Raw genomic sequence first — 22,154 nt, forward strand, 5'->3', positions numbered from 1 at the left:
TGTAATCAGGTGCAAGGATCACTCTGATAGTAAGGATGGTAAGGTATGGAGAAGAAATTACCAGTGAACCCAACTCGCCAACCCTCCTAGTTGATGTAATGGCTAACAAAAAAAACGTATCTGTTAAACAGCACAGTGGGAAGTGTCTGAGGGTTCGAAACCCCTCAAAACTATGGGCAAATCCCAAGTTGGTAGCTTTACCGGAAGGGATAGTTTCTGCAAGCAGCAACTCTTCAATAACCTATTGACCAAGGGAACAACATTCAGAAGCTCACCACCAACTCCTTCACTGGGCTGGTAAAGTAGAGGAAGCCAAATCCTTGAGAAACCCCTCCCGACAGAAAGTTAAAAATCTGCAGGGGTCTAACTGACACAGGGTCGAAGCCTGTTTTGAAACACCAGTCAAAATAAGATGCTTCTAATAAGAATATGTGGTCGAGAATTTTCTAAATTTATGAATCTCTTTGGCCACTGGAACTGAACATCCCAAAGACACCAAGCTTAATCTCTGAAGTTCCAGGTCGTCAGACAAAATTGGAGACAGAAGAGGAAACTGAAGGGCAGAAGGAGCAATGGGAATCCAAAGGAATCTCCCCCTAGACAGGGATATAAGAATTGCAACCCATAGGCGATGTGGCTAAAAAGGAGCAACTAGAATCAACAACACTCTCACCCTGAATCTTCTGAAGAACCTTCGGCAGGAGGGAAATTGGAGAGAAAGCATATAGTATACCCGCAGACTAAGACACTGACAGAGCATCGACTGCCAGTGCCTGTGGACTAAGAATCTCTGAAAAAAACTGAGTAAGCAAGGCAGTCTGAGAGTAGACAAACAGATCCATCCATGGGAATCCAAATAAATGACAAATTTGTTGGAACTGAGGAAGTTCAAGATGGGATGTCACTGATGAAGGTAAATTCCGATTCACACTGTAAGCATGAAAGTTCAGGGACCCCCGGATATACAATGCCATGAGGGAGAGTACATGAACCTCTGCCCAAGAACAAATTTGACTGCTTGGGAGTGTAAGTGGGATTGCTTTGTCTCCCTCTTGACAGCTGATAAAACTGGACTACTTTCCAGACTGCAACCAGTTCTCTGCAGTTGCATGATTGACAGTGTTCCTGGGCAGACAACTGATTGCTGGATTCTCAGTCCATTAAGGTCACCCTCCACCTCCAGAGATTGGCATCTGTTGTCAACTGAAGAGGGACTAATGGATGGAAATGTTTCTCCTTCTCTAGATTGTGAGTATGGAGCTGCCAACTGAGTTACTGGGCTATTCCCTGAGTGACCTGTACTATATCAACGTACTGCTGGTGGGTCGGCTCCTGGTGATCCAAGAGATGGTTCACCAATAGTAAGCCTGGGCGAAGCACTACGCTACGCTCGCGTAGTTTGCGAAGTTCGCGCTACTTCGCACTACGCGAACTGCACGTAGCACAGTGCAAACACGCGTAGCGTAGTGTTGCGTAGTGCTGCGGTCATTTTTTGCTTGCTCGCGATCCTCAACGTCAAGTTGGCGACCGCGAGCAAGCAAAATGATATCCCGGCGAGACTTTTTCCTTGTTCGCGATCAGCAACTTCAAGTTGGCGATCGCGAGCATGGCAAATAAACCTCCAGGCGAGATTCCCAACGCGAGAAGGTCAGGTTTCTCATTGCGAGTGGTCGCGTATGCTCGCGACCGCTCGCGATGAGAAACTACCAGTTCGCGTTGAGAAAGCTGAAGCTCGAGTAAAAATCTACTCGAGCAGCAGAAAACTACAGCTCGCACTGTGCAAGATGCCATTTTCAATGATTGCACAGTGCCGGTTGCTTGTCCGCACTGTGCAATCATTGAAAACGACATCTGGCACAGTGCGAACAAGGTACTACGCAGTTCGCGAAGTGCTACGCGTAGCTCGCGTAGTGCGAACTTCACTTTGCGTAGCTTCGCGAAGTGCTACTTCGCGAACTACGCCCAGGCCTACAATAGCTTGAAATTAAAGTGGGCCCAGGGAACCACCCCTGTTGTCACAGCCATGAGACCCTGGACCCTCAGCCAGAATCTTGCAGGGGCTGATGGAATTTGTAGTAGCTCGCAATTAGTCAGCTCTAAAAAGTGGATCTGCTCCTGAGGGTGAAACACACATCCCATCTTTTTGTCGAAATCCAGACGGATAAAACTCTTGACCTGTGCAAGTGTGCAGTCACCAGCTGTGATTTTGGAAGATTAAACTTGAAGCCCAGATGCTGAAGAAGAGCTGTTATTGCTGCCACTGCTTCCTGAGCCTTAAAAAAATAATAAATTAGACAGTCCCCATGGTAGGCAAAGATGGAAAACCCATTGAGTTTTAAGGAAGCCACCACAGGGGCTAGTACCTTGGTAAACATTTGAGGAGATTATTAGAACCTTGAAGTGGAAATGTCTGTGATTGAAACAGAACCTCAGGAAGGGTTGACTGTTGGGATGGACTGGCATGTGATAATAAGCATTCTCCAGAACCAGGGCTATCAAAAGTTGCCCATTTGAATTAAAGGAAGTATCTGTTAAAGAGCGACAATTCTGAAGTTTTCCAGACTGACCCAGTAATTTAGGTACTTGAGATTCAGGATTGGACAGAATGAACCATCTGATTTTCTGAATAGAAAAAGGTTTGATTAAAAACCCTGGCCTTCTTGGTGATGCAGAACAACAATGATCGCCTTCTTTAAAAACAGATTTTCCACACCAGACCACATAGCTTTTCTCATTGTGATGTGCATAGATAAGGGAGTGGTCTTGAACACCAGGACTGGAGGAGGCTCCTTGAAAGGAATCTTGTATCCATCTTGAATGAATGAAAGAAGGCACGGGTCCCTCACCTGGGCTTGCCACTGAGGAAGAATGCTGTGAAGTTCAGTTCCCACTATCATATAGTCATTACCCAGAATCTTTTCCAGATTGTCCATGTGGCTGGGTTTTATTGGCAAACACAGCTCCCTGACCTAGAGATCAGCCACAATAGGAAAAAGTGTCTTTCACTTCTTGCCACTGCTGATTTTGTTTGTGAACAACAGGATTTGTGCCGGGAAGAAGTTTAAAAGGTTTCAAAATCATCTTCTTGACAGTTTCACCGTCCGATTCTTTCTTCATTTTAAACAACTTCTGGTCCCTCAGTTACTCTCAGTGATATTGGCAAATCATGTGGCTATTTTACCCAGGCAATGTTACATTTGATCCCTAAAAAAGATAAAGGCCCCTCTAATTTCCCTCATTAATACAGATTGTAAAATCTTTGCCAAAATACTTGCCCTTCGCATCAATAAGGTAATCCCAGACCTCATCAATACATATCAATCAGGGTTTGTCAAAGGGCGATCTATCATGGATAATTTAAGAACCTACCTTAATATTATCCATCTAGCTTCTAAAATGGATCCACCAGGTGCTGCCATTACATTAGATGCTGAGAAAGCATTTGATAGGGTAAATTGGGATTTTATTTTTGGCGCATTGAAATGGCACAGCTACATCCCTCCTCTTATTAGATATATCCAGTTGTTATTCTCTGCCCCCTCTACCTCAATTTGGGTGAATAGTTGTCAATTTAAATATTTCCCACTCCTTAGAGGGACTAGGCAGGGCTGTCCTCTTTCCCCACTTTTATTTATTCTCACTTTGGAACCCTTCTTAGAAAAACTTAGACGCTCATCAAAATATACAGGTCTCCAATTAAAAAATATCGACATCAAATTTACTGCATATGCAGACGACAGTTTGTTATATATCTCCAATCCGTCTACTTCTTTGCAGGCTTTCTTCTCCTTATTACAAGATTATTCCGTAGTCTCCGGATATAGATTGAATATCGATAAATCTGAAGTCATGCATTTAAATAAGTACTGCCTCTCTCATATGTTTCACAACACAGGGTTTGAATGGAACTCCAAAATTATCAAATGCTTAGGTATCCTATATGCCAATAGCATTAGGGAAACTATTAAAATCAACCTTGCGGACCTACTTAAAAAACTCTCTGTTCTCACTGAAAGCTGGTCCCCACTTTTCTTATCCAGGTGGGGTAGATTAGCTACAATTAAAATGATGCTTCTTCCAATTATCAATTTTTATCTTTCTATGCTCCCAGTCTCCCTCCCACTTTCCTTCTTTAGTACTATTAATCGCTCCTTGACCAAATTTCTATGGAACAATCGCAAGGCCAGGATTTCACTTTCTCATCTCCAACAACCCAAAGAGTTAGGCGGAGTTAATTTTCCTAATCTCAGACATTACCATTCTGCATTCACCCTGAAACAAATATGGACTTTTTTAACCAAATCCACACAGACACCTATAACGGCCTGGAGCTCGTTAGAACAAGCTCAATATACAGCTTTTTCTTCTATCAAAGCTACCTGTCTATCCCGACCCCGAAGTCTTTCTCCTCACCTACCTTTACTCACTACAAAGCACTCGCAATCTCTCTGCTCAAAATTCATCTCTCCCCTGCGGATCACCTTTCCCGCACTCAACTCTGGTATAATAAATATTTAAAGATTAACAATAGAATTCTATTCTGGAAGGAATGGATTGATAAAGGCATCATTACACTTGACCACTTGTTGAAGGATGGGTCCTTTATGGACTTTTCAGATATTCAGGTGTCCTACCACTCATGCCCTTAATTACCCCTTGCTTAGGGCGTCTCTGATCTGTCTTTCTTCCCAAGGCTGTTCCTCTGATACTCCTGACCAGGCCCCCTCCTCCCCACTTGATTTCTCCACCCAATTTAAAGCAGCTGTCATTTACAAGATACTGTTCCGTCATGTTGATGCTAGAATTAAATCCAACTTAGAACTTTTACAGGAGAAGGACTTGGACCAAGACTTTTCATTTCAAACATGGGACTCCATTTGGTCAAAAATCCACACTTCCTCATGTTCAGCTAGCAGAACGCAGACTTTATATTACTTTTATAATAGACTTTTTTTCACCCCTACTAACCTGTATAAATTCACATTGCTAGACTCCACAATATGTTGGTCATGCTCCCATGAGAACAATGACTTATGTTCTTCCACTGTGCTTTGGTTAAATTATTCTGGTCTCGTATATGATCAAAATTGAATGAAATATTATCTACCAATGTTGCTTTTGATATTGTACAATTGTTTTTGGTTAGTTCTTCGCCTACTTGGGTCGCTCAGAGCAATGTGGGTAAATTTATCTACTTGTTTTTAGCTATTTCTTTTCAGATTATCACCACTAATTGCAAGGATACCTCTAAAATTTCATATTAAGCTTGGTGGAATTTGCTTTGTCACCATCATAGGCTTGATCGTGCCCACGCTAACTCACTACCTTTGTTGATCAAAAAAGATTTGATGTGGTCGCCACTAACCTCTTTTCTTTCCAGGTCAGCTACTTGACTTCACTTATATCTACGGTACCAAAATCGCATGTTGGCACCCTTTTTCACTACGCTTCCCTTTGCATCTCTAATGAGATGCAAAGTGGGCGTTCCAGAGCAAAATAATAGGAGAAATGTCGCTAAGCGACATTTCTCCTATTAACAAGCTTCACGCTAATCCCTGTTAGAGACAAAAAAAGCAGCGCTAACCACGGTTAACGCTGCTTTTTTACGTCTGCTAATTTTCAGACTTAGCCATGTAATCCAATGGGAGGTGGATTACATGGCTAAGTCCACCATGGGCAATCAACAAGGATATCCCTATCCTTGTAGTTTTATCGCTGTATTACCAGCGATAACCTCCCAAAATGCCACTATCGCTAGATTTTTATATCGCCTAGGCAGTTAGCGCTGTTAATAATGCGATAACCAGGCGATATTATCCAGCGATAGCGGGCGTTAAAAAAATTAACGCTAAGTGGCCTTAGAGTAAATTTTCCCTGTTCCTTGTTAATATGCCCCTTAATGTTTAATTGTTTGTCAATATTCTACTAAACTGTTTTATCTTCTGATGCATTTCCCTCCCCCTCTTCTCCCCCCACTCTTTCTTTCTCCTCTTTCCTCTCTTTCAAAAAATCAAAAATGTTAAATGCATTTACTCTACGTACAAGTTTTCCCTTTAGAGTGATTTATTGCATTGTAATCATATTTATATTTTACTTCTACTTCACACGACATGCTGATGTACTGATGTTTTACTTTGTTTATTATTTCAATAAAGCATTCTAAACAACAAAAAAAATCATAGGGCATATTATCAAAAACGACGTTAAAATTATCGCCACTTTAGCGGCAGAAAACTGGCGCTAAAGCAGCGATAATGGGCTTGATAATATGCCCTTGAGAATTCCAATAGAAGCCCAGGTTCACACCAGAACATGAGCTTCTATTGGAATTCTCAAGGGCATATTACCAAGCCCATTATCGCCGCTCTAGCGGCAGTTTCCTGCCGCTAAAGCGGCGATAATTTTAACGCCGTTCTTGATAATATGCCCCCTTCTTCCCCTCTGTAGACCATTGAATCATCTCATTCAATTCCCCGCTGAACAGCTTCACCCCAGTAAATCTGAGACTTTGCGCTAAAGATCGCTGAGTGGACTCCACTTTACACAGACTCATTTAAAGAGTGCACTGCCCAACTACCGCTGCCCCAGCAGCAGAGGCAGAGTCCCATATGCTGTCAAAGGTATTATTAGTCAGAAACTGTGACAAAACTTCGACCTGGGCCAGAATTCCCGTAGGGTCAGCTATCTCATAAAGACAATAACATTATTTCTAGAATTCCTTCTGCAGGACCTGAGAGGCTTAAACTGTATATGAACTGGACCATACCCCAAAATGAGCAGTTGCATATAACCTTTTAAAAGAGGGTTCGAGCTGCCTGTCAATATGATCTGATAACATAACTCACTCAGACGAAAGGGAAGTGGATGATGCCACATGAGACAGGATCGAACTCACCCTTCTAACTTGGGAAAACTGTCAGATAATGTTTATGAAGTAAACAAAGAATATTATGGGGCATGTTATCAAGACAGGCGATACAATTATCGCTGCTTTAGCGGCCGAAAACAGCCGCTAAAACGGCGATAATGGGCTTGATAATATGCCTATGGAATTCCAATTGAAGCCCATGTTAGATGTGAAGGACATTTTACATGGGCTTCAATTGGAATTCCAAGGAGCATATTATCAAGCCCATTATCACCGTTTTAGCGGCAGTTTTCGGCCGCTAAAACGGGGATAATTTTATCGCCTGTCTTGATAATATGCCCCTTTGTTTGTCTACATCCCTCTATTCCTTTAAAACAATGACCATGAAAACGTCATGGAAAGGAAGGTCATCAGAGATAGTCTTGCTGCCTTGTGAATAAAACCCATCTTCCTCTGTAGTCTTTTGAGAAAAACCAAGAGTCATATTAGCAACACCGGCGATAAAATTATCGGCGTTTTAGCGGCAGGAAACTGCCGCTAAAACGGCGATAATGGGCTTGCTAATATGCGTTATAGAATTCTGCTGCTGCTAAAACGGCGATAATTGTATCGCCGGTCTTGCTAATATGCCCCTAAGAACTTCTCCAATGTGCACAAGCATATCACGCTGCACCTTCCCCTGCACATAGACTTCCCCCTAGGAGAAGCATCAGTCTCATCATCCTGTTCCATATGCTGCCTTTTCAAATCATTAACAGCTTGATAAACAGCCTGTTGTAAAGTAAATAAGTTGGATCCAATGATGATCAGAGGTAGCCAGTAAGTATAACAGAAGTAGAAGATTTATTGGTTGGTTTAGAAGAAGTATGTTACAGGACCCACCAGGAGCAGCATCTCTGCCGCTCAGCCCACTCTCTCCAACTGCCAGTCTCACCACACAAGCAGGCACACCAACATTCCAGTCTCTCTGTCATCAAGCATTCCAACATTCCACGCAGACATCACATTAACTTGGCTGAGCAGCTAAGGAGAAGATGCACCTGAAGAATTGAGATACAACACATCCCCTTTCTTTGGACAAGAATAAACAACAATAATTTGCAACCTTGCAACATGAAAGTATGAATAATGGTACTTGCATCGTTGCGCACAATAAACATTAGAGGAAGAATGAAAGTCTAGTGACAGGTTATAAAAATGAGAATAAGTAGTAGAAAGTGACTAGAATGAAAGGAAGGTGAAACAGTGTGAAAAGCTTCAAGAAATAGCACATGAAAAACTTCAAGATATAGCACATCCCCTTCCCTTGGGAAAACACTTAATAGAAATAATTCAACCATTGCATGTAAAACGTTGCATGTAAAACCTGCGTGTTAAACACTCGATTATAGCATCATAAAAGTAAAATAAAGAAAGAAGAGAAAAAGACAATAAAGGAATAAAAAGTGTGATATAGAAGTAAGAGTAAGCAAAAAAAAATTGATGTAAGAAAAACAATGCAAGGCGATAGAAAAAGCGTCACAAAATATTGAACATATAGGTTTCACTGCGTATGGTGCAGTGCCCTTGTGCGTAAAAACTAAAGATGGGTACACTGCCCCTTATGGATCTCAAAATAAAGTATGGATACACTGTCCATTGCGCATTGTAACTAAAGATGGGAACACTGCCCATTGCGCATTAAAACTCAAGATGGATACACTGCCCATTACACATTTTAAATCAAGTATGGGTACACTGCCCATAGCACATTAAAACAAAAGATGGGTACACTGCCCATTTCGCCTTAAACTTAAGATGGGTACACTGCCCATTGCGGATTAAAACAAAAGATGGGTACACTGCCCATTACACATTTTAAATCAAGTATGGGTACACCGCCCATAGCACATTAAAACAAAAGATGGGTACACTGCCCATTACACATTTTAAATCAAGTATGGGTACACCGCCCATAGCACATTAAAACAAAAGATGGGTACACTGCCCATTTCGCCTTAAACTTAAGATGGGTACACTGCCCATTGCGCATTAAAATAAAAGATGGGTACACTGCCCATTTCGCCTTAAACTTAAGATGGGTACACTGCCCATTGCGCATTATAATAAAAGATGGGTACACTGCCCATTGCGCCTTAAACTTAAGATGGGTACACTGCCCATTGCGCATTAAAATAAAAGATGGGTACACAGCCCACTGCGCAAGTAATCACTGAAAGATAACAATGTAGAGAGTAATGCAAGCGTAACACTGTGTAGGGTGAAATCAGTGTGAAGGGTGTGCGCACTACCCCCACTGATGAATGTAACTAGAGTAAGGAGACCAGCTCCCAACATCAAATACCCTGAATAAAATGCCTAAAACCCTGAAAGTATCTAAGTCAGTAAAAACAAATAAGGAAAGACGTAAATATCAACAGTAATAATCAAGTAAAATTATGAAGGGTGAGCAACACACAACTGTAAGATGTCACTAACATTGTAATATAGCATACGATGTCCATTATAACACAATAAACTTAAATAAATAACGTTGTCACCGTAGATCCCTTTTTAAAGTATTCTTCTCTTCATTCGTTGCAAGATAGTTTTTTTTTTTAAATGCGTCAGTTCATCAAGCTACACTACTCGATTATCACCGGGCATCTGAACAGGCAGGCATTTGAAGAAAAAGCAAAATCCGATGTCCTGGTGTATTCCGGAAACAAAACTTTACTGGCAGAAAAAAAAAACAACGCTGAATGAACACCGGGAAACAGCATAGCTTAGGTGGCTCTTGTGGAAACTCAATATGGCGGCACGCTTGATGACGCCAAGCCGGATGGCTCACAGTACGTCTGTGCACACAGGCGTCAAGGAACAGCTCTGACAGGCATGGAAGCAGACTCGCCTCCCGGAGAACACAGGTGAGTTCGAGCGCGCTGAGGAAACCACGCGCCACATTTTCAAATCATGACATCAACGCGCACTGCTAAACAGTCCACCCTTGACCAGGCTTAAAGTTTGAAAGTCAACACGGACAAAAAAAACTCACCCAAGAAATAGGTAGAGCACCATACTTGGTCACGTAACACTTGTCCAGCAGCCCAGCGCGTCAGTCAGTCAACGAGCGCCTGTCTCCAACACCTTAAAATAATTATCTAATGCCACACTAATGTCCATGGTGATATCCGCAGCCTTGCCAGAGCAAAAATAAACGGTGTCTTCTGACATCAGATAAATAACATCAAGTTTCTCAAAATGTAGTCTCTCAAAATGTTTGACACGTAGCTAGGCACTGCTGAAGGCAGTAGTTTAAAAATCGTGGAACATTTTCTTTCTTTTTTTTTTAAAGTTCACGGATCGGTAAGCAGGATTCTGAAAGTAAGCCAGTCTTAAACTTATATTAATTGACGCAGTATCTAATTTCTTTTGAAGTAAAAATCGATAAGTATGAGGAATGTGAAACGCCCTGGGTAGGCTGTCCAGATGGTGAAGGACACTGGTGGGACCTTGGGGGCGTTCTTTTCCTTTCTTTTTCAAGTTGCTTAGCTTTGAGTAGTTTCTTGTAAAATAAAGTTCTGTAAATATGTAAGTTTCCTCACTTGCTGTAGTCTTGCTGTAGTCTTGTGGCCAAAGCACGCAGGGTTTCTTCCAGATCGTCGCCATTGTTGTAAAGTAAATAAGTTGGATCCAATGATGATCAGAGGTAGCCAGTAAGTATAACAGAAGTAGAAGATTTATTGGTTGGTTTAGAAGAAGTATGTTACAGGACCCACCAGGAGCAGCATCTCTGCCGCTCAGCCCACTCTCTCCAACTGCCAGTCTCACCACACAAGCAGGCACACCAACATTCCAGTCTCTCTGTCATCAAGCATTCCAACATTCCACGCAGACATCACATTAACTTGGCTGAGCAGCTAAGGAGAAGTTGCACCTGAAGAATTGAGATACAACACAGCCTCTTTTATTACGCGCAAAAAACTGTTCTTTCGGAGTGTATCTACATCCTCCAGGACATCAATATGCATATGCTTTTCAGCGTTATCCCCAGTACCAACAGCCTCCATCTTTGAGAGGGAAAGTGAATGGTTCGAGCCCAGCGAAACCCTCTGTTTAGATTGGTTGTTTAGGCAACCAAGTATCATTTAAAACAAGACTTGGCTGCATAAACCCACCAATCGGAAGCCTTTCCTGGTTGGTATCTGCCCACGTGCACACAGACATTCACAGGTACCCTCAGGATCAGGAGGTCTGCCAGTGACCCCTGAGTGTCTCGCTCACAGGGCACCCCAGCAGCTACCCAGCCCAGAATGTGAACAGGCTGCGGGCCGTGAGCAGTGCAAGAAGACCGTATCACTCTTGGGGAAACTGTAAGTAAACAAGAACCACGTGAGGCAGGAGCAAAAAGGAACCCTGTTTGCGGTAACTAAAATACCAGGCACAACCGTGAGTGGGGATACAACAACCACCCTAAGCAGCCGGCAATCAGTGACAACCCAATTACGGTACTCACAAGCAATATTAGGCACAACCACAAGTGGGAAAGGTGCCAGTAACAAAGAAAAGCCTGCTCAAGGTACGATTGTCCACATTAAATCAAGGGCCACATTTATTACTGAGTTAAACAAGGGAGCACAAGAGGGACACCACTACTAAGTCATATCTATCAAGCTACGCAAGGCTACATTGTGGGCCCTGTCTGGATTTTTAATTCCAGAGTAACGCAATACAGTGCAAATCTCTGCAAGGCGTTACTCTTCCCAAAGAAGCGTTCCGTGGATGGAGCAGGGGTGTCTCACCCACCCATAGATTTTGGCACATTCCCAGGTTTACCATTATTAGTAGACCTGGGATTGCGCCTAAATACTACGCATCCCCAGGTGATAAGTAACATGGAGAAATATCTTTATTTCTCCTTGTTTTTTCCTCTAATGCAGCACACATAGAGAGAGGAAAATGCCTCAGAGGATTGTTTATGTGCTGGAAGGTGTCAGTGGCGGCTCGCAGTGAGAGTGCTGCGGGGTGAGGCGTGGGAGGGGCAAGGTGGGGGGGTTGTGGTGTCAGACATAAGACGTACACGAGTAAAGTAAGTAAATATATAAATAAAACTATTTACCTTGCACTCTTTGCATCGTGAACTCAGCGATGCAGCGAGCGCAAGGTAAATAGTTTTATTTATTTGCTTTACTCGTGGACGTCGTATGTCCAACTCCACTACCCCCCCACCACCCTGCCTCTCCCCGCTCCGCCCCTCCACAGCATCCCGCTGCGAGCCCCAACTGGAAGGTGTCCTGTCCTGTACCAATACAATCCTGTCTGCAAAGCAGGCACTCTTGCACCATGGCGCAAAGCTGCATGTATTGGCTCTGGGAAACACATTGTGCACTAGTGCAAGAAAGGGACTGGAATGTGCTGTATTTTGTTAAATACAGCGCATTCTTGCCCTTTTCATTTTACACAGTGCAGCAAAGTGGCTTGCTGCACTGCGTGAAATAATTATAAATCTGTCCCCCAGAGTGCAGCCTCAAGCAAAGAAAGAGAAAATGGATAAGCACTTACCTGCAGGCTATGTGGTTGGGAGATGGAGGTTGTATTCCATGTATTCATGGAAAAATAAATGGGACTTGGATAGGTACTTTCTGTGGTGAGTGGGGCACTCTTATTCAGAGAGGACTGGGACGAGGACGACCAATAAAGGATAATGATGTCATGTGACTTTGTCCAACTATAAACCAAACCTAAAAAAACACAAAAGTGTGATAATTTGTGTTGTATGATGCAATGCGCACTTTACAATCTCATGGTGGGAAACCTCATTGTAGAAAGATAAAAATATGTTATGACACTTATATTTCATGGCGAGCGCTTCTTTATAATGTTCATGTCAAAGGCATTGGTGACTTAGGGGCATATTAACAAGCCAGGCGAAAAAATTATCGCCTCTTTAGCGGCAGAATTCCAATTGAAGCTCAGGTTAGATGTCCTTCACATCTAACATGGGCTTCAATTGGAATTCCATAGAGCATATTATCAAGCACATTATCGCCGTTTTAGCGGCAGTTTTCTGCCGCTAAAGCGGCGATAAGTTTATCGCCTGGCTTGTTAATATGCCCCCAAATTTTAGAAATATAAGGTTGTATTCGATAGGCTTTTAACGCATAGATATTGCTGGTTATGTCATGCATATTTATAATTATATTTGTAAAGCGCACTGTCACCCACAAGCGTGTCCTAGCACTGATGAGATATATTCCACAAAATACAGGATTAAGTTAGGACTCTAATCTGTGCCTCATTTTTCAGGGTCCTACTTTGTGTTGTTTTGAAGTTTTGACACAGCCCCCTAGAGGAGACAAGTTGCAATTAACTTGCAGATGTTTCCCCTCTGGGGCCGTGCAATGATTCTCTTTTGCGTGGGCGCGCTATTGCTCAACAATTGAGATTGCAACAGCATCAAAACTACATCAACCTGAAAGCGATCACAGAGTGGTTGTCATGGAGATGGAGTCTTGGGTCGGGGACAGCCACACTAAACTTCGCAAAGCGTTCCTATGGCTGTATGAATAATTAAACTGTTTTGACTCCCTGTCTCAACTGGTGCGGTTTCAATTGCAAAGAGACATCTAAAATTATACGGTGGTTTGATATGAGTGAGGTGGGCGGAGGAAAGTAGAGAGTGACAGGGAGAGCGATAAAAGGGGAAACATACTCATAGGAGGGAGAGCATAAATGCGATCCATAAATCAGCCTTTTAGTTTATCACCATCCCTTTTCATTATACCGTGGGCTTCTCCATGCTTGTTATATTGTGTGTGGCATGAAGAATATAGAATCATTTCAAGGTTTGAAAGTATGTAATGGCCCCTAAAGTGCAACCTTATTATTTAACCATATAGTCAGCTCGAACACCGGGTTAACAGTTTGATTTTATAATTCATGAATGCCTGTTCGCAATCAATAAGCTTAGTATTCAATATTAACATTTTCCATTGACACTCAAAAGGTCACAAGTTAACCACACTATGGCCTTTAGGGCCCATTTCCGACTGGTGCAACTTAAAATCCTCCATAGGGCCTACATTTCATGCACCCCATAAGTAAAGATGGGGAAAAACGTAGTAGCCCTCTGTCATAGGGGCTGCAGGCTGAAAGGTTCCTTTTTTTCAATAATTTGGTCTTGTCCCAGGATTCAGGAGTATTGGTCAGCAATAATCCAATGCTTGAATGTGGTGTACGGGAGTGAGTTGCCCCCAGCTCCAAAGTGGTGCCTACTGAATGTGTGGGAGCCGACTGACTTGGGCAGAGCCGACCAAATAGATGTGACACTAGCACTGATGATTGCCAAAAGAAATGTAGTACGATTGCGGGGGTCGGACTCAATTCCCTCATTGAGGGACTGGAAAAGGGATTTGGACTGGTGCTGTGCAGGGTGGTGGAGAAGCCGGTCTATACCAACAGGGGATGCCCCCAAAATGGGAGAAGGTATGGAGTAAATGGAACATGTTCAAAGGTAACCCATGTATGGCTCCAAGGTCGCAGAGGAGGGGGTGGAAACAGAGAAGCAAATTAACTGAAAGGGGAAAGCAATGTGGCATCCTGGGAGTGATAAGATGAAAATGTTAAGATTGCCATACAGATAACCAGGAGAGATGGGAAATATTGTGCTGTAACCATGGTGAGGATGTATGTGTTATGTGTCTGGAGAGTAAAAGATTTAATAAAAAAATAAAATAAAATAAAATAAAAAGTTTCCACACTAGATTTTTATATCTTCTCCCTTAGATTACAGAATGTGGTCCGAGTTTTAGTGCCCTGTCTGTTTTAGAGGGCATAGCATGCCACCCGCAAGGACATACGGTATACAGGCATGTTTCATACTCTCTTGACAGAGGTAGGAAATGCCTTTCAGCAAAATGGAATTTGGGGTACTGGCAATTGGTAAACCTTTAATAGGGAAATATGAATGGGTCTTAAATATATACACCCATGGCCCATATTGACTAAACCAGCTTTGAACCAAAGTGTATCTATGGGGCTGAGCTTCTCTTCTGACGTCAAAGCAAGTTTCAAAGGAAAGCACATCTATCTGCCGAAGATAAAAACAGAGCAGTAGACTAGACAATGCAGTAGAAAACCAACATTCAATGAGTAACACAAGAAAATGTATTACACATTCCACATTAAAAGTTCAAATTGATTTCTAGGGTCTATCTATTTATTATTTACAAAAGTAAGTGGGCAGAGCACAAGTGCATTGTTTCAGGAACCCAGAGTAAGGCTTTAAACATCTAACCAAACATGTTCGGCTTGCCAAATAGGGATCTTCATCTTGAAATATTAGCCTGACAGTACATTTGAAACGAGGTGAGTACTCTTCAGTGATGTAACAATGATTATATAGTCCTTAAATCAGAGCACGTAGTAATATTTCAGTCAACATGTGGCAAGTGATTCGTGTGGCAATTCGCGAGACAGCAGCAGTGAGACAGCTCAAAGCTAGTTATTTGTACAACTTTTCCAGACTAATGGTAGAAACACTATAGAGCACAGGTATACCCTTAGGGCCTTATTTACAAAAAAGTAACGCAGAACAGCACCGCAAGCCATTTGGCTGTGCTCCGTTACTTTAAGAGCAGAGGGATGCGTCATATTTACACCAATAGGATCGATCCTTGTGCTCTCCACTGCGCTGGCGCACAATTGGCTGCTATGCATCAACACGGGCACCCTTGCACCATGGTGCAAGGGGGCCTGTGTTGCAGGGATGATTCTTTTGTACAGGAAGGGACACTTTCCTGCACAAAAACAATCACAAGAGGCGTTTCTTCTTTCTATGTGTGCTGCAGAACGCAGGAGAAATGTTGCAAAGGGGTAACAGTTAACCCCTTCGCCGCGGCACGAATTTTGCCGCGGCACTGGGGGGTTCGGGGAGAGCGCGGCGCCGCCATGCTCGTGACGGAACCACTCGGTCATGAGCCACGGGCGCGCTGTGCTCATGACGGAGTGGTTCCGTCACGACTCCGCCCACTTTCATTATTCGCCCGCACAGGTGGGGAATCAGCGCCACGTGGGCGGAGCGGCCGCAACGGCCGCAGCATGACGGAACCACTCCGTCATGAGCACACGGCGCCCGTGGCTCATGACGGAGTGGTTCCGTCATGAGCAGGCAAGGGGTTAATATTCTCACTCCAGTCAGTTCAAAAGTGAAAACAAACAAAATACTAACAACAAAAATATTTAAAACACAAAATAAATAAAATCATATATAAATATATGAAAATTGTGAATACAAATATATTTAATATTACACATTTAAATAAAAAAAATATTATAATGTTAAATGCATGTGACAAATAACTACAAATATTATAATGAATAAAATACAAAATAATTTTCAAACAAATAAATATTTTTAATTAGAAATTATTTAGAATCAAAAACATTAATTATTTCATAAATGTACCTCTTTTATTTCCTACCCTATAACACCACACAATTCACAAGCCACATCTCAAATTTTTGATGGATCTCAATAAAAAAAATATCTAAATTTTAAAAAATATTTACAAAATTAACATAAATAATTACCAATTAAACAAATATTATCAATTAAAAAACAAATTAAAACTCATACAAATTAATAAACTTCCCACACTTTACCCCTATAATCCCCCCAAACCACTGGTAAAATTAAACTGTAACAAAATTAGTTACACAAATAAATCTACTAATTATTAATTAATCAAAAATAAATTACTTCCCACCCTTAACCCCTATAAACCCCACAATCCACACCTAATTTGTTTACCCAATTACCATAATTGATTATCAATACATTAATTATTATTAATTTATAGCCAATTAATAATTAATTACAAATAAATTATTTCCCACAATTAACGCTATACAATCTAAATTAAATACATTAAAAATAATCATTAATTTATTATAATTAAATTACTTCCCTCCCTATTGCCCTATAAACCCGCTACAGAACTAAAAAACGCAAAATTTAATTGAAATAAAATTGATAACTCCAAAAAATTAACACGGACAAGTGTTTGTGTAGCTTTGGGATAAGGTGTGCTGATGGGGGTGTCCTTGGAGGGTGAGGAATCTCGGGTATGTAATGTGGATGCATGTTTTCTGACCTTATATCTATGAGTGTCCTGTGATGGTCTTCTTGTGGTGTGCTCATGTGTGCTCTTTGTGTGCTGTGGTGATGGTGTGTGGTGTCTTGTTCGCTTGGAGTACTGTTGTTGTGTGCTGCATTGGGATGACTGGGTGTCTGAGTTTTCAGGTGTGTGTGTGCTCTGGTCAGGTGGGGGCACTGGGAGGGTGTTTGTGGAAGGGACAAGAGCTGGACTGGGAGCTTGGGACTGCTGAATGGCTGCCGTCACTGTGGAGGACAAAGACTGAACAGTTCTGTGTAGGCCACCCATGTCCAAATGAATTCCCTCCATGAACGCAAAACCTGTCACAACTTGTTGCTATGATCCTGAAGGGCATTCAGGAGCGCAGTCTGACCGACACACAGCTGCTGTAAAATGTTTATGGCCTCCACACTGAGGGCATCATGGGAGACAGGCGCAGGGGCAGGGGCAGCAGTGCCTAGGGGGAAGGAGACTCTACCCTTTTTAGGGCTGCGGGCACGGATAACACTTTGGGGAGCATCAGGGAGGGTGGACACGGTACGGGGTGTAGCAGACAAATATGCAGATTTTGAACTTCCTGTGCAGAGAGGAGTCACCGCTGGAGTTGGAAGATGTGGAGGTTGTTTTTTTCTGAATGGGAATCCTCCATGGCACTCCTTTCCACCTCCGAGGCACTGATCCCCTCAGTGTCGCAGTACTCCTGTGTACCAGTTGTGTCAGTAGCTTCCACAACAGTGTCGGGCCCCTCTACTCCCCTGCCCTCAGTAGATGCTGCAAGAGACAGAGACATCGGTTTAGTAAAGTGGCATACTCACAAACATTATGTGCAATACAAACTCATTTTTCGACTGAAACTCCCACATCCAAGTACTCCATGTACTGTCTGCATAGTCTAAATTGATGCAAACATCAGCTGATGCATGGAAACATGCTTAGTGGATAGTCATGTTCCATGTTGCGTTGAAACAGCCAAATTGCTGTGCATGTATCTATATTTCTACATCACACACAATTCCCTGAATGCACACCTACATGCATGCAGGTAAGAGAGCTACACATCAAAATATGTTGTGTAAATCACACTTGAAGTATGAGTTCACTGAAACCCACAGATACAAAGTGAAACCTATCATTGTCAAGTGATATTACCTCCTTAAATCCACTATGTCGGGCACTAAAGGACAACTGCAGTTGTACATTGGTGCCAACTTTGTAGATGTAGCAATTAGAGGGAAGTGCACAGCACACATCTCCAAATGCACACTAACTTGATAGATACTGCTGTTCACTGCCAATTGATGTCTCTGAGACTCACACTGCTGCATATGTCACATGGACACATATTTGTGGTTGATGAAGTGCAAATCAGCCCCATGTACCAATGTAGTCACCTAGACAATGCACAATAGCATTATAAGGGCAATGTAATGCAAGACTTCTAGGTTCTGTGACATGTCACATACCAAAATTGCCTGACAGGCCGCCATTGATCCATGCATGAGAGTGCCTCCTATAGATGAAGTTGTGTGTGGCCTCCATTAAGAAAGCCAATTTGTGACATTAACTAGGGTCGGGCATATGACATCCCTAAGTTGTGCAGACTGATGACATCCATTACACATCACTGTGCCAAAGAATCACTCACTGATTAAAAGCAGTAGCCACAACTTCACCATGCACTGATGTATATGGACACCCCTCCACAATGCACACATACTGAGGACTGTAACTCTGAGTAACATTTGCTTCTGTCAATACAAAATTACAGTCCAGCACCTCAGTCACATCACAATTTGCCATCCCCACTGATCACAATTAACCATGTTAAGCCCTAGTGCCAAACCAATATCACAATTGCCAGGTTTACATTGCATTAAAATTGTGGCTACCTATACACAAACCCGTCTCCCTGTTGAGATGGCTACCTTCCTGTAAGGTGGAGGAGAGCAATGAAATAAATGGCTGCCACATGGTTTTGGGTGGGGGGAGTGTTCCATCCTGATCAGCTGTGGGACAAGTGTACCTGGTGGGAGTTGTACTGCTGGCTACCTATCCACAAACCCATCTCCCTGTTGAGATGGCTACCTACCTGTAAAGTGGAGTAGAGCAAAGAAATGGCTGCCACATGGTTCTGAGTGGGGAGAGTGTTCCATCCTGCTCAGCTGTGAGACAAGAGTGCCTAATGGGAGTTTTAGTGCTGGCTACCTGTACACATGCCCCCATATAAATGTTGCTAGCTACCTTTGAGGTGAATCAGAGGAAGGAAATGGTATATATGCGAGACATGTGTTTTAAATAGTGTGTACATAAGTGCATTTAGGTGTAGAAAGTGTAGCTCAATAGTTGTGCTTGACAGTACATGGCAGTGTGATGGGTTACATTTGTTGGTACTTACTGGCCTCCAAAACCCCATCTATTCTGGTGAGACTCTCTGGATGCAGTATGGCAAGCAGCTTCTCCTCCCATTCAGTGAATGTTAGTGGTGGAATAGGAGGGCAACCTCCAGTCCTCTGAGCCGCCTCATGGTTCCTGTTGGCACGGTATTTCACCCTGCTCTTGAGTAATGCCACCTCTTCTTGATGTTAAGCAGTGTGCACAGGGTGGTCCTTACTGTATTGTCCTTGTTTACTATCCTTTCTCACATTTGATTTTTTCTGACAAATGGGGTCTGTTGGACCATGCTTCCAAACAAATGTGGTTCTACGCTGATTATCTTGTCTACCACCACTGACAACTCATTGTCATGGTGTGTTATGTGCAAATAAGTGACAAGTGCAAGTGGGAAGGTGGTGGTGGTGATGTGTGAGATGCGTGTTGGATGTGTTGGTGTGGGTAGTTGTGATAGGGTGATGATTTGCCTCTCCTTTCAGCTGTGGTGTGTGGCCCTTCACTGCTGGAGTTGTGCAAAGGATGATGGCCAGTGAAGGGGTTGTTTTTATACTCAGCTATGTGGGTGAATCAAAGTGAGGCATGCCTGTCAGGTGTGTTTTCCATGTTGACCTGGGATTTCATTGGTTTTCAATACCTTGAGAGTGTGTCATTGGGGTGTGTCAGATGTGTTTGAGGCCAGCGGAGAGAACAGGCACTTTAGGAGGCCTTGTAGTGTAGTTGTATTCGACCGCCATTCAGCATTTTAGCGAATGCATCAGTCGTAATGAAACGATCGTTCTGCCTGCTCCGCCATCCCATCAAAATTGCACTTGCGGTCATTCCGCGTGAGGATCGGGCTTTGTGGCGCTTTCCACAGCATTTCCGTCTACGGTGGTCGGATTTTCAAGTTTTCCGGACTTGGCGAACGGTTTCTTGTGAAATCCGACCGCTGGGGACAAATTTTACATACAACACATCGTAATGTCACTGCCGATTTTGCAGCGGAACGTGCAGGAGGTTTTTTTCCGGAGACTTTGTGGTCGGAGGGCTTTTCCATCCGCCATCGTAATGATCCCAGTCATTTCACCCATGGGACTGCTATCCAGCACTACTGGGAAGGAACAAATTAAATTATGCGGCAGACATGATTACATTTTACAGCGATTGGAGACAAACTATGCCATGTAATTTTTGGTGTATTATTATTTGATTATTTTGTCATTTTCACCTCAGTAGTAGGGGTGTGCGGAACTCGCAGAGTTCTAATCAGCGAAATGTTGCAGAGTTCTGCTCACCTCTATAAATTACCACAAAATTGGCAAGGATATGCGATGCCTGTAATTTCAAGTCCTGGTGCTGAGAAAAGAGCAAAACTGCCTCTGCAAATTTTTGTTGACTGGTTTAATTTTCTTTTAAAGCAAGTTGGACCCTGTTTCTGCATTCAGCATGTTATTATGAGATGCACCGGCGTGATATAAAAGCATCATCACAGTAGCGTCTCTCGTAGCTGCCAGCCCCACTGCGAACAATTTGGGTATGTTAGGAGGTGGCAGAGACATAGCCCACTCCTCCTCCTCCCTGTTATGGATTGGATCCCCTTTGAGATTGGGGTTACCGAGAGTGCCAGGGCTGCTCTAGTTTCTTGGAAAGTTTCTGAAGGCGGGCACAAGCAAAACATATCAATTGTCAAGTCTATCTTTGAGTATTAACCAATGTGACTTGTCACCAGTTAGATTTTCTTCTCCAATAACATACGTAGGACTCTGAAACTGTCTGGTAGGTGACATGTGGAGCTAGGCAAATAAAATGTGCAAGTAGATATGAAATGAGACTCAGCAACTCTGACGTCATAGCAATTTCAGTGTGGCAGAGGATTTATTGCAAGCAAGGGAAAATATGCTTCCGTGGCCACAATGTTATTAGTAAATTGGGCGTAAGCGAGTTCCTTACAGTCATGAATCCTGGTGCCATAGTACTTAGCAAGGACTGGGCATTTAAAAAAATATATTTCCAATTATTCCTGAAGTAGGGTATGTCGGGCTGTGATGCCCACTACTCCATTCCTCCCTACTATTACTTTGTTAATGATGTGTGTAAAGCAAACAGGTACCTGCTTCGCTGACCAGGGTGGCAGGAGGACCCCCAACAGCAGGCACGTCTCTTGGCACCTCATTCTCACAGGCGGCTTTTCCCCTCAGGGTTTTGTACTTTTGATGACGAGCAGCTCCTAAGAACAACAGATATCCCATCTGTCATATTACAAACTCCATAGTATATAATCGAATCGTAAAACGGGGACGGAATCTCCGTCATGTTTGTGACATTGTATTTACCTCCACCAAGATCTAAATTAGGCCCTTAGTTTATTATTGTGTGTATCACTGTATATCTGGTCCCGTAAATACCATTATTATTCTTTTGCTGGCTATCTTTCTAGAATTATTGGTATCTAATTTAATTTTTTTGTTTGATCTGTTAATTAGATTTTTACATAGATTATACCGTTGGGAAGCATATACATTTCTATATAGAACCAGTAGGCAGTTCTCGACAGAACACCACAATGACATAAGTAATGATCTGTCATCAATTTTTCTTGCTAACATAAATTATCATACCCCATGCTTCTCATGCAGTTAAAAGCACTTCAGCGTAGCAACTTTTCCTGCTTACAGTGCAAAGCAAACCTACTATGCATGTACATCGTAGTTTAATGTATACAACTCGAATGGCTTCACTCTGCCATGTCACTTCAATCAGCTAATCGATTAAACAACCTT

This window comes from Triturus cristatus, chromosome 7, assembly GCF_964204655.1.
Source record: "Triturus cristatus chromosome 7, aTriCri1.1, whole genome shotgun sequence".
In the NCBI taxonomy this organism is placed as follows: Eukaryota; Metazoa; Chordata; class Amphibia; order Caudata; family Salamandridae; genus Triturus; species Triturus cristatus.